Raw genomic sequence first — 13,189 nt, 5'->3', positions numbered from 1 at the left:
TGCCAAATGCTAGAAGGTCCTACCAAGGAGCTTGGGTGTAGTCTTACGTTTAGACAGTAAATCAGGGGGATTTTCACAGCTTTAAACAAAAAAAGTAAAAATACCAGATTTTCAATCTAAAAGAAAGGTTGAATGAGGGAAGAGCCCAGGGAAGGGAGACTGCTTAGGAAGCTTTTGCAAAAGTCCTGGGGAGAGGCTCCACAGCTTGAAGTACTGCAGTGTAAGAAAAGTTAGAATAAGAGAGGTTTAGGACTCAGAGGGTGGCAGAATATTGGGAGGCAAAAGCAAAGGGATTACCTTAAATTTCTGAATTGGACCTTAGGGGACAGCCGTGCTGCCCACTGAGATGGGAGAAACTGGAGGTTCCTCCCAATACTTCTTAGATTCATATTTTCTTTATTCCTATCTCCACTAGGCTGATTAGTCCTATTAACCTATATTTAGACTGTCTTTAAATTCTCCTGCTAGCCTTTCCTCTCCCCAGTCTATTCTCTAGGTTATAGTTGTAGCAACAAATTCCATGTTTAACAGGTATTTATTTAGTGCCTACTATATGCCAGATACTGCTGTGGACTCTGGGGATTTTGTATTGAACAAAATAACTTGGAAAATAAGCCAAGTTAGGGATTTCCTGTCCTGGCTCAGTGGGTTAAGAACCCAACTAGGGAGTTCCTGTCATGGTATAGCAGAAACAAATCCGACTAGGAACCATGAGGTTGCAGGTTTGATCCCTGGCCTCGCTCAGTGGGTTAAGGATCTGGTGTTGCCATGAGGTGTGGTGTAGTTTGCAGATGCGGCTTGGATCTGGCATTGCTGTGGCTCTGGCATAGGCCGGTAGCAACAGCTCTGATTCGACCCCTAGCCTGGGAACCTCCATATGCCACTGGTGTGGCCCTAAAAAGGACAAAAGGAAAAAAAAAAAAGAACCCAAGTAGTGTCCATGAGGATATGGGTTCAATCCCTGGCCTTGCTCAGTGGGTTAAAGGATCTGGCATTGCCATGAGCTGTGGCATAGATAGGTCACAGACATGGTTCAGATCTGGCATTGCTGTGGCTGTGGGGTAGGCCCACAGCTGCAGCTCCCATTTGACCCCTAGCCTGGGAACTTCCATATGCTGCAAGTTCAGCCCTAAAAAGCAGAAGAAAATAAAATAAGCTAGGTTACTTTTAACCTAGAAGGTCTTTTTATTTATGTATTTATGTATGTATGTATTTATTTATTTATTTTTGTCTTTTTGCCATTTCTTGGGCCGCTCCCGCAGCATATGAAGTTTCCTAGGCTAGGGGTCTAATCGGAGCTGTAGCTGCCAGCCTACACCAGAGCCCCAGCAACGCGGGATCCGAGCCTCGTCTGTGACCTACACCACAGCTCACGGCAATGCTGGATCGTTAACCCACTGAGCAAGGCCAGGGATCGAACCTGCAACCTCATGGTTCCTGTCAGATTCGTTAACCACTGCACCACGACGGGAACTCCCAGAAGGTATTTTTAGAAGGTTATTTCGGACATTTCCATCACCGATTCACATCTTTTACACTGCCTTCTCTTTCCTCACACTTCATAGCTACCTTTTTGGGGTGTACTCAAGCTCTCTGTCAACTAGCCTATATCTCACACTATTAGAAATCTTAACTTACAAGTGGGTTGTGATCTGAAACTGTGCTTCTCAAACTATCTGTGGAGGTTTTTTGTTTATTTTAGTTTTTTAAAAATTTCTGAACTATTGTGGTCTGCTATCCGGTCCTCTTGCACAGGGCTAATGCCCAGGTCATACCCTTACGTGACTTGCTGTGTGACTTCCAAAACACCCAAACCCATCCGTGCCCTGCTTTGTGACCTCAGGCCATGATGACCTTATATGTCACAGCATTCTTTCTTTCTTATTTTTAAAAATTATAGATGGTTTACAATGTTGTGCCAATTTCTGCTGTATAGCGAAGGGGCGCAAACGTATGTATACATTCTTTTTCTCATATTATCTTCCATCATGTTCTATCCCAAGAGACTGGATGTAGTTCTCTGTGCTATACAGCAGGACTTCATTGCTTATCCATTCTAAACGTAATAGTTTTCATCTGCTAATCCCAAACTCCCAGTCCATCCTACTCCCTCCCTCCTCCTCCCTTGGCAATCACAAATTTGTTCTCTATATCTGATATCACAGCATTCTTGATTTGCTCTGAAAATATCTATATGCTGCCTCTCGATTTCTGTACCATCAATCTCAACACTGTCCATAGAACAGTGAGTCCCCATACTAAGTCCCTTAGTAAAAAAAGTTTTGGGGAATTTGAAACAAATTATATGGTGATTGCATTTTTGCTGGCCCACTGAAACCTATATCAGCCATGCTAGCTTATAGTTTTCCTATAAATAGACCCTAGACTATGTGGAGAATGAAGACCTCTAGGATGTTTGGCTGGTCTCTTTTTTGAAAAGTAAATACTTTATGTTTCCTCCCCCTTTTCAAATGTTTATTTTTAATTCTTTAGTCAGCTACATCCTTAGGCCAATCCCATTTCACACAAATGAAGAAGAAAATTAATGTCAGAGTCCCTCAGTTCTTTATCAAGTTCTTGTCAGAAAGAGTAAAACCACTTCAGTTTCACTAGCCCTAAATAGATGAAGCTATTTAGCATAAATCATAGTTTAAGGCAACCTCAGGACAGGACTAGGAAACAGAAGGAGGCTTTTGTCTCATTCATTGGCTCAATGCTGGGGCTAGCTTATGCTGGACTTCCTCCATCCCTCAATGATATGTTTGCAGCCTTATATTATGGTTTTCTAGGACTTTTTTTTCTTTCAATCCTCATCATCCTTTCTTTTCTTTTGACACCATTAACTCTTTCTTTTCTGTGAATCAACTCTTTCTCTATGGCTTCCATGACTCCACATTGGATTTCTCCCTACTTCTCTGTTTCTTCCCATTTATCTTTGTTGTCTCATTCTCTTCTCTCTTCCTTTCCCAAGAGGCTCGTCCCAGACCTTCTTCCCTCACTCTCACGTTGAAGTTCTCACTCTCCAGAAGTTCTCATCCTCTCCTATGGATTCAGTTATCAACTAGATATATTCAAGACCTAAACCATTTCCTGAGCATGAGATGTATAATTCCAACTGTTTTCTCAACATCTTCATAAAAATATCTTACAAGAGTCTCAAACTCAATGTTACTTCTCAAAAACCTCTTCTTCCTGCATTCCATATCAGGACACTGCCATCCAACTTAAATATTCAAGATAAATGCTTGGAATCAATTCCTCCCTTTTCCTCATCCCTCATCTTCAATTAGTCACCATTCACCATTTCATCACCGCTGTGTTTCTCCAATCATTCTCTTTTCTCCATCTCTGCTGCCTTGCTTCAGGCTCTTATCACTTCTCGCCAAGAACTTTCTTAGTTCTCTGAACCCTCAGATCAGCAATGTCTTCCCAGGGCTCAGAGCTCCCAGTCCCACCCATCTCTAGAGTAACCTCTACTCAGTTGCTACATTGCCCTTTCTCTTGACAAGCAAATCCAATCATTCATACTCGTGAATACTGACCTTCACAGCTCTTCTTTCTTTTCCTCTTTATACCAAGACCAAAATTATTTTCTTTAGCTGGATTACCAGGACTTCCACAACAGGCCTTGACTGCCTTTTACAGACTCATCTAGTTTAGCAACAAAAAATTGGCATTAATCAAATGTGCTACTATTTCTACCATTCCTCAGACTGCTGCACCTTTGTGCATTCTATTCTTGCCACAGATATGAGCCAACCCCTGCCCTCTGCCTCAGTGGGTTACTGATCAACTAAAACTTGGTGCTTATGCTTTATCTTCTGGAGCGACTCCTCCAAGCACTAGTCACTGCTCCTTTCATTATGTTGCCGCAGCCCTTTGTAAGGGCCTCTTTGGGCAGTTCATTCAATGGAGTTTTTAGGAGCGAGGTGCTGAGTTATATTCTAAATGTACAAAGCGAATGACACTGCCAGCAAGGAGCTTACCTTCAATTAGCAGAGAAAGACATGAATGTAAATAGCAAATACATGTATTTATTTTTAAGAAATCAACATTACAAAGTACTACAGGTGGTGTGGGAGAAGTACAGGCAGGACAGGATGGACAATAAACAAAGGAGGGAGTGGCCAGTTCTACCTTTGAGATTGGAGATAGTAGGAGAGAAACCTAAGGAAATATGTTACAAAGGAGATAACCCTGTGGAGTTCCTTGGTGGCTTAGTGGGTTGAGGATCTGGCATTGTCACTGCTGTGGTATGGGTCACTGCTGTGGCCTGAGTTTGATCCCTAGCCTGGGAACTTCCACGTGCTACAGGCACAGCAAAGAGAAAGAGAGAGAGAACCCTCCTAGCAGATGATAAAAAGAGGGCACTCCAGGCAGAGGAGAACATAAGCAAAGGCCTGGCAGGAAGAAATAAGAGGGCAGAGAACAAGGAGAAACCTCATAGGCCTTGAGGAACCACTGCTGGGTTTTCAGCAGGGACAGATAGGAAGTTCCAATTTGTATTTTTAGAAAGATCATTCTAGCAACAATGTACAAACTATAACAGAAAGCTTTTTTGTGTGTTTGGAGGGAGGGGTCTGTTGAAATATCTATTTTCCTTATTCTCCTTGATGTCAAGTACTATATTCATTTTTTTGTTCCCTGTGCCTAGAACACTCATTTACCAAGCAATAAGAGAGAGGCTCTGTGAATTGGTGCTGCAGTGTGTGTCTAAGAGTCAGGGGGCTGAGCTCTGGGCCAGGCTGTGCCCCAGCTCAGTGCGACATCAGCAAGTCACTCTCCGCTTCACTCTCTTCACTTATAAAATGGTGGTTTATTCAAGATCATCTTTCGGTTCTCTTTTGCTCTAACATTCTGTAATTCTATAAGGGAGGTTCCGTTTTTCAAACTTTGCAGTCAATATTTGGTGTTATAAACAACAAATCTGTCTCTAGTTTATGGAGGTGAGTGTCATGAGCTTAGTGCACCATGAAACACAAGTTGACCCAAAGGTTATATAAACCACTCTCTGAGCAGTGAGCAATGATCCTAGTTAAACTATTCACACGGTGAAAGGACAGGTTCTTCCTGCTGAAGGGGTACAGAATTGTCTTCTCAAATGTTCATTCCTTTTTTAAGGAAAATACAAGGACCTTAGATTATTATGACTCTAAGCCTTTAAGTGAGAAGACAAATACCTTTTGAAAATGTTTTCTCCAACAGTTTTATCCACCTTTAATTAGTTAGTTCTCTGTTTATTAGCACAGCAGAATACGCAGGTTCCCCTGTGTATATATACAATTTTTACATATCTTTGACTTAGTAGAATATACTCTGACATTGCTGCTTCATCAGTGTTATACTGGCCTGATTACGTTTAAAATTCAGGATCTCCAGCAACAAAGCTAATTTCTATTGACCGAAGGGGAAAAAAAAAAAAAAAAAAGGAAAGGAAAGGCTTTTATTTGCCTTCATACTATTTGATCTTTATCTTAATGAGACAATAACTTTCAACTCTCTTCAACTCTCTTTTTTTTGCTGATGATATGATTTTATTCTCTTTTACCTAGAGGTTTTTCTTGATTTAAAACAAGCTTCCTCAGTGTACTTCTGTATCTTTCTCCGCTGATCTTAGAATATAATTATTTAAAATTGGTTTAAGTGGAGATTTTGTTCTTAAATTTTAAAGTTCAGTGTCTTACTAGCCTTTTCCTAAGAAATAATTCACTCTCTAACATTGAGTGCAAATATATATATTATCTATTTTCTTAATATACTATCTACACATAAAACAAAAGAAAATTCTCACTTTGACCACATTCTCATAATAAACAATGTGCTTGAGTATCTTTTTACTGAAAAACAGCTGATAAATTTGTGCCAGCGCCTAATTTTACAGGGGCTTTTAAACCAGGCACAGTAATTTGAAGATGCCCCAACGGTTTTGCCTTCTTTGTAGCAAGCTTTTAAATGAGGAAAGGAGGTTTGTTTATTATTTTGGTGGACACAAAAAGAAAGACAGTGGTGACACCACCCTTCCCTTCTTCTCTTGCAGACACTCTCATGCTCCAAGTGTGTGGGTGTAGCCTGTGATGCTAATAATCCCCTGGGCTTTGACTTAGCTGAGCGTGGACCCTGTTTTCATTTGCTTGGCCTGTTCTTAGAGAGTAAGCTAATGGGGTGGATTTGGGGCTCAGAATATCATCCAACCACACAAAATGTGTGGTGCAGCATTCCACCTGCAGAGAGGGGCTCACCCTCTTATGGTGCTCCCGTCTCTACCCCTCAGGCCTCCCACACCTGGGAAGAAGCAGGACTGTCCCTGACTGGTCCATCTGCCTGAGTCTGTCAGTGAAAAGGGACTTATTTTCATTGGCTCATTTACCCCTCAACCCTTGAGCATCTAATTTTCATTTGTTGAAATACATATGAAATGTATTTGAGGACCCAAGACTAATCATATTAAGGAAATAAAGAAAGTCTCTTCGCCAGATCAATAAGACACAATAGAAAGTTCTAAAATTCACAGCATATTTTGAACCAAAATGCACTGTCTGAAACTTAGAGTATAACCTTAGCTTCTCTTTTATCTCATGAAGAAGGTCAAAATAATGTTCTCTAGGAAAATTCTCAATATAAAGGCTATACTTGCTGTTCCTTTCCTTATACAAAGGGAGATTTTTTTTTAATCTTTTTTTTTTTTTAAATACCCTATGCAAGAAATAACAATGAGAAGGAGAAATGTCACTCCAGATGAGTGTCTCCTCCCCATCAGAGTCTTAGCCAAAGCTGGAGAAAATAACATGGTAAGAGTTAATAAAATGCTAAAATATCATAAATTAGCAAATAGTAAGTCTGAACACTTTCCCATCCACTTCTTTTTCTTGATTTTCCCCTAAAGGTATAGCATGTGAAAAGGCTGATCTTATATTAAACTTGGGAGAAATGGAAGAAAATTATGTACTGAGAAGAAAAATGGCAGATAAGAAAAACAAAGGGTGACTTTTGTTATATAGAAAGAATTTAATGCATATAAATAAGTAAATGTTCATTAGCATGTAGGTTGCCTTGCCATACGGGCAACTGAAACCCATTAGAAACAAGGTCCTTTTTATAGAGAACAAACTAGTGGTTACAGTGGGGAGAAAGAAGGAGGAAGGGGTGAAATAAGGGTAGGGGATAAGGAGCTACACACTATTATGTGTAAAATAAAATAAATAAGCTACAAGGATATAATTTATAGCGTAGTAAAGAGAGCTAACATTTCATAATAGCTTTTAATCTATAAAAATATGAATCACTATATTGTACACCTGCAATGAATATAATATTGTAAATTAACTACACTTCAATAAAAAAAGAAAAAAAACAAGGTTCTAGAATGCTGCCCCAGCTCATGTAAGAGTGGCCTTCTACCCTCTGTCCTCAAAAAAACTAACATTACTCTTATTTTGTTTCTTAAAAGGTTACTATCCAAATACCTCTTGGGGAAAAGAAGGCAGAAAATATGGTTTTTAAAAAATCTAAGCTTGTTGCTTTTAGAAGCAGAGTTAACAAATTTCAAAGGGTAATAGGTAATCATCCAACAAATGGGTGCCACATAGTTAAACATCTAAGAGTCATTTTAACAAACTACTGGGAAAACTCAGTCTGCAGAGCTCATGTATCATCATGGCTGCTACTGTGGGCCCTGGAGTCAGACTGTCTGGATGTGAATCCTGACTGTTACACAGTAGCTGCAAGATCTTGGACAAGTTACTAAGTCTCTGTGCCTCAATTTCCTCATCAGTAAAGTAGGAACAATAATGATACCTACCTCATAGACTGTGATGAGGTTTGAGTGAGTTAATACATGCAAAGTGATTAGAAAAGTGCCTGGTATAGAATAGGCACTTCATAATTGTTAAGATTGAATTTCAGTGATTGATTCTGCTTTAAAATTCTTTGTAGTCATGAATGGTTTAAAATTTTTTTTTTAATTTCTCAAGATTCTTTCTTTTTCATACATTTATTCAGCGGTTCTATCTCCCTTCAGTTTAAATTTTTAAGGAGTTAAAAGACTAAGACTAAAATAATACAAACCACAGATCTAGAAACTTTTAAAAGCAGCTTCTAATGTCTGTCTCCTGAAATCTTCATTGTTTACAGTAAAGCAGAGATCGAAATCTTTTCAGCTAGAACCCATACTATAATCACATAGCCATAATTAAACATGGTTTAGAAGTGAACTTTCATTTTGGCTCCTCCTCTTGTTTCTTCTGCTATTCTTTTCTCCTTTTTCTGCTGGTGTAGCTTTTTTTCCCTATTAATATACTTTGAGTTCCCAATGATAGAAAAGACACTGGGCTACATACTGTATGGGAGTCTATAGTCTATATAAGAGAGAGATTACTGCAGAAATCTTACAGGTATGTATAGCATTGATACCAGGGAAAACAGATTCCACACTGGCAAATAATTCTTTGAGTATTCATCTCCATTCTATTTAATAAGTCAAGGAGATAGGGTTGTTGATTATACTAGCTCTGTTTCTTCAATTCCCTTCCTGTAACTAAAAGGAATATTATTGCCATGGGAAACAGGAGTAATCTCGTTGGCCTACTTGCAGCCAGAGTGAAATGGGACAAACACTCAGGAAGTTCATTGCCAGGTTGCCCTTATGAGTTAAGTGGTTATCAGTGTAGTGTCTTAAAGGGTTATGGGCGGGATCATCTCTCCAAATTGTCTGTGCACTGACCTCTACCCTTGCAGTGATTTAAAATCCCTACACTCTTACTGTGGCTTCCCCGCTGTGATTTATGGTTTGGCCATGTAATAAAGGGGTGATGGATCATGCCCTTTGCCCTATTTGCTGCTGTTTATATTGAGCAATTTGAGCTACACTTGTTTTAGGTGATTATCAAACCTAGCAATTTAAGCACGGTGCTGCTTTTAGGACTGAAAATCAAATTCCCTCCCTCAAAAAGATGTCATAACTGTATATCTAGAAATTACTTATAAGAAAACATAAAGTAGTTAAATTTGCTTATCAAATATAAATAAACAATACCACGTTGAGCACAGAAAATAAACACAAGTTCCCAGGACAATATAAGTATTGTATCAGCCAGGCCATGCTGTCCCCAACCTGACCCCTCTGCCCAAGCCACAGTCTGCCTCTTGCAGATGCAGCCCTGCCCAGTACTTGTGCCAATGAGAGCCAGATGTCATTCCAGTTCTTTCTCCAGAAGAGAGGGGAGAAATCAGGAAATAGTTTATTAAGAGCTCGATTCCCAGCACCTAACCCAATGCCTGGCACAGTGCCTAGCATATAGAGAACACTTGGTAAATATTGATTGAATGAACAAATACACTGCCACCCCCAGAGCCAGAATCCAGTGTGACTTGGGATGGATTTCACCTTTTCAGGCTACTTATACATAGCACTTTTCAGTTTCCCTCCCTACATCTCCCCATGTATGTCTGACCATCCTAGCTGGCCCTTCTGATCAAGTCACCCACCCCTTGTCCCCCTTCCAAAACGCCTCGGAGGATCTCAGCATAGTCTACAACACCAGCTGATGGGCCAGGGGTAGGGGAAGGTGGAGGTGGCCTGACCTTGTTACCTGGATCCTACAGCTCCTTTTCCCTAAACTAAGGCCTGTTACAAGGGTCTCTTATATTGCCTAGGAACCTCATGATTAACAACACCTAGTCCTAATAGTAAGAATTCCCTCTCGGATTCCCATTGTGGCTCAGTGGGAATGAATCTGACTACTATCCATGAGGATGCAGGTTCAATCCCTGGCCTCGCTCAGCAGGTTAAGGATCTGGTGTAGGTCACAGACATGCTTTGGTCTGATGTTGCTGTGGCTGTGACATAGGCTGGCAGCTACAGCTCTGATTCAACCCCTAGCCTGGGAATCTCCATATACCACTGGTGCGGCCCTAAAAACACCAAATAAATAAATAAATAAATAAATAAATAAATTAAATTTCCTCTCTCCAAGGTGTTGCATTGTTTCCTGATTCATTCCTCGAACACTATTATCAGAATCTTCTCCATTCTATGACACAACTTTGACTCTCTTTGCCATAAGATATTTTACTCTCATCTGTTTGGCAGTTAAAACCCTAGTATGAAATACACATTAATATAATTCACCATAAATAAGCTCAAAGCTGCAAGGGCTTAAATATACTTGGTCTGTTATCTCTTTTTTTCCTGAAAGAAATTGAAATTATTTCTCTCTTAGAAGAAATTCCCCTTTCCTCACTTGATTTTCATGGGCTACTTCTAGTCATGCATTTAATTCTGTCTCCCATGTTTCTAAACAATCTTCACATTTTCTTTCCTTTCCATCTCTTTTTTTTTCTGTTCTCATTTCCACCATATCAATTAAGGTTTTTGTTAGCTCTTGCCTCAGCTTTAGCAATACCTCCTACAGGATCTTCTTACTTATTCTTATTATACCAGTTTATACTGGCCTTGGCCCTTATTATCTCTGGGGCCTGGGGCAAGTCACTTTTGCTCTTATCCCCAATTTCCTCATCTGTAAAAGAAGCATATGTAGTATGTACCTTATAGGGTTATTATAAATTCAAGAACATATTCTAAGTTCCTTCAGGCTATAAATCCAGATGCTAATTAAAAAAATCTTAATTTTTCTAATCCTTCCCCAAATATTTGAGAAACTTACAAAATGGATGAGCTCAGTGACTATTAAATACCTTGTGCCAGACATTGATCTAGGCTCTGGGAACATAGCAATAAACACATAGATCTGGACACTGCTTTCATGGGGTTAACATTGCAGAGTAGGAAAAAGACAATTACTTTATTTCATGTTAATTTTTAGGGCCATACCTGTGGCATATATGTTCCCAGCCTAGGGACTGAGTCAGAGCTGTAGCTGCAGGCCTATGCCACAGCCACAGCAACATAGGATCCAAGTTGCATCTGCAACTTATGCCACAACTCATGGCAATGCTGGATCCTTAACCCACTGATCAAAGCCAGGATTTGAACCTGCATCCTCATGGATACTAATCAGGTTTGTAACTGAGCCACAGTGGGAACACCAGACAATTTAAAAAAAAAAAAAGAAGAAATAAGAAAAATCATGTTACATGAAATGGTGATAAAAGCTCTGGAGAGAAAGCTGGGGTGGGTGGTACTAGGAGGTGGAGTGGTGGGGTATTCAGTTTTCTTCAGGGTGTGAAAGTATTGTTTGTGCAAACACCTTCATTGAGAAGGTGTTATTGAGTCATTAGCGGGCAGCTCTTACCTGTGTTCTTGAATCAGTCATGCCATCATTTATTGTTATAGTTAGCTTAGCCTGACAGTATGACGCTGGCTCTGACAGTACCACTGTGTGCTAGAAGCCCACACCCATGCCTCATTTGGAGACTTGCATTGTTCCCCTAGTCAACGATGCTTTTGAAAAACAGGAAGTAAGAGAGTCCATTTTTTTCAGCCTTAATGCTCAAGGTAAAATGTTACTGAGCTAACTGAAGTCAACTACTGTCGTTACCTTGCTAGGAATTAGACAAAAATTTTTCTGCTATCACAGCTGGCCCCATGGTGCTAGTTTTGTGGGAAATTTGGGGCTGGATAGCCCCTGTGATGTCTGTCAGCATCCTCTCTCCAAGTGAGAAAGGAAAAGCTCTTTTCCTGGATGCTACACTTAGTTACCCAACAAGTGATAGGCCCCAGGGCATTTCAGAGTTTCATAAAATGGCTCTTTCTCTTACACAGAGGCCCGTCTTTGTTTTCTTCTGGGAAGACACACACAGGGAAGCTGAGTGAGGCCCTGCTGCATAGCAGTCAGACTGGCCATGACTTTCTAGGACTAAAGCCCAGCCTTACTATTGCAGACTCCTTCCTCAACAGTCTGTGCTCTCCCTGGGGCTCCCACTGTACCTACCAGCCACTGTTTACCTCTGGAACTACTCCCAGACATGTCTGTGCACTACCAAAACCCTCCTGAAGCCAGGATTTGAGTTCTCCCCAGCAAACTCTTAGCCCCTTATAAATCAATGGATACCAATTATTGCTTGAGGGGAAGGGATACTGTTTTACTCTACATCACAGACATGGCTGTCTTAATTTCTGGCCCAGCTAGAACTTTATATTACACAGTAAATAGAAATACCATCTATAAAGCAAGTAGCAGAATTCGTCTATTTGGTAGGTGCTCAAAAATGAGTATCATAATTAGGTAGATAGCTGAAATTAGGGAATTATACATTTATTCTTTGTGATTTTTATTTTTTAAATGTTTTATAAAATTATCTTTTATATAATCAGAAGCAGACTCTTAAAATTAAAAACACACACAGACAGATCTTGAAATGTAGATGTTTTCTTCCCCTCCTCTTCATCTAAACTTCTCAGAAGAGTAGTCTACACTCACTATTTCCACTTCCTCAACTATCTGGTTTCTACCCCCAACCATTCCTCTAAAATTGCTCTCACTGCTGCCACCAACTACTTCTTGATGTCATTCCCTCTGGAGTATGTTGGTGAGCTGGGAGGCAACCTCAGGTAAAAGATAACTTGGAGAGAGTGAATTTGAGTTGAAGGAAGGGAGCCAAGAAGCAAGATGTGATGCCATTTCATCCAAGCTTAAATTATGACCCAGAACCAGAGTTGAATCCAAACACTTACCTTGTCCAAGAGTCAAGCAATCTAGTTAGAAGCCAACTCACCTAAGCAGAAGAGAGTCCAGAAAAAGCCAACTGCAAACAGGTAATAACCTGACAAACCAAGGTAGTCCCAGAAGGAAGAGTGCAAAGAGATGACAGGCCAAGAGGAATTCCAAACTCAGCAAGTTGGCAGCTGCATTTGGCTGGGTGTTCTGGGAATGCCTGATGAGAAGTCCTCACTTAAAAAGTCAGAGATGAGAGATGGGCTCCCAGGAGCACTCCTATACTGGATATGTCAACAAAGTGCCTGCCACACCCAACTTCCTCTTCAAGATGAAACTGCCCCACCCACAGCCCCCTGCTCTGAGAAGCAGAGCTAGATTTTTCTATACCAAGGATGGCTCCTGATTGGACAGGAAGTGGCCCCTGACATTAGAGCTGCCCCTCCAAATACCAGGGCTTAAATAGAAAATATGAGTTTGGTCCATCAGATTCTCTCCTTCTAGGATCTGAATTGGGAAACATGGAAACAATGGGGCAGTCAACCATGGAAACTGAATTTGAAAGGATGTCATATGAT

General features: G+C 40.4%; 1 protein-coding gene across 4 annotated transcripts in view; it reads right to left on the bottom strand.

Moving 5' to 3' along the window:
• NOTCH2 (notch receptor 2) overlaps positions 1-12,907 on the bottom strand; it is a 195,426-nt gene extending 182,519 nt beyond the window's left edge. The window contains exon 1 of one of the 4 annotated variants that reach the window (XM_047784862.1): positions 12,673-12,907. The gene's annotated coding sequence lies outside the window, so the exon portion shown is untranslated. The remainder of the gene's footprint in view (positions 1-12,672) is intronic. The other 3 variants (XM_047784861.1, XM_047784857.1, XM_047784860.1) reach the window with 3 other exon arrangements.
• Between the last annotated feature and the right edge of the window lie 282 nt (positions 12,908-13,189).

The sequence above is a fragment of the Phacochoerus africanus genome, chromosome 6 (assembly GCF_016906955.1).
Source record: "Phacochoerus africanus isolate WHEZ1 chromosome 6, ROS_Pafr_v1, whole genome shotgun sequence".
NCBI classification, from domain to species: domain Eukaryota; kingdom Metazoa; phylum Chordata; class Mammalia; order Artiodactyla; family Suidae; genus Phacochoerus; species Phacochoerus africanus.
Note: the sequence above shows the minus strand (reverse complement) of the source record. Positions and strands in the feature narration are given on the sequence as shown.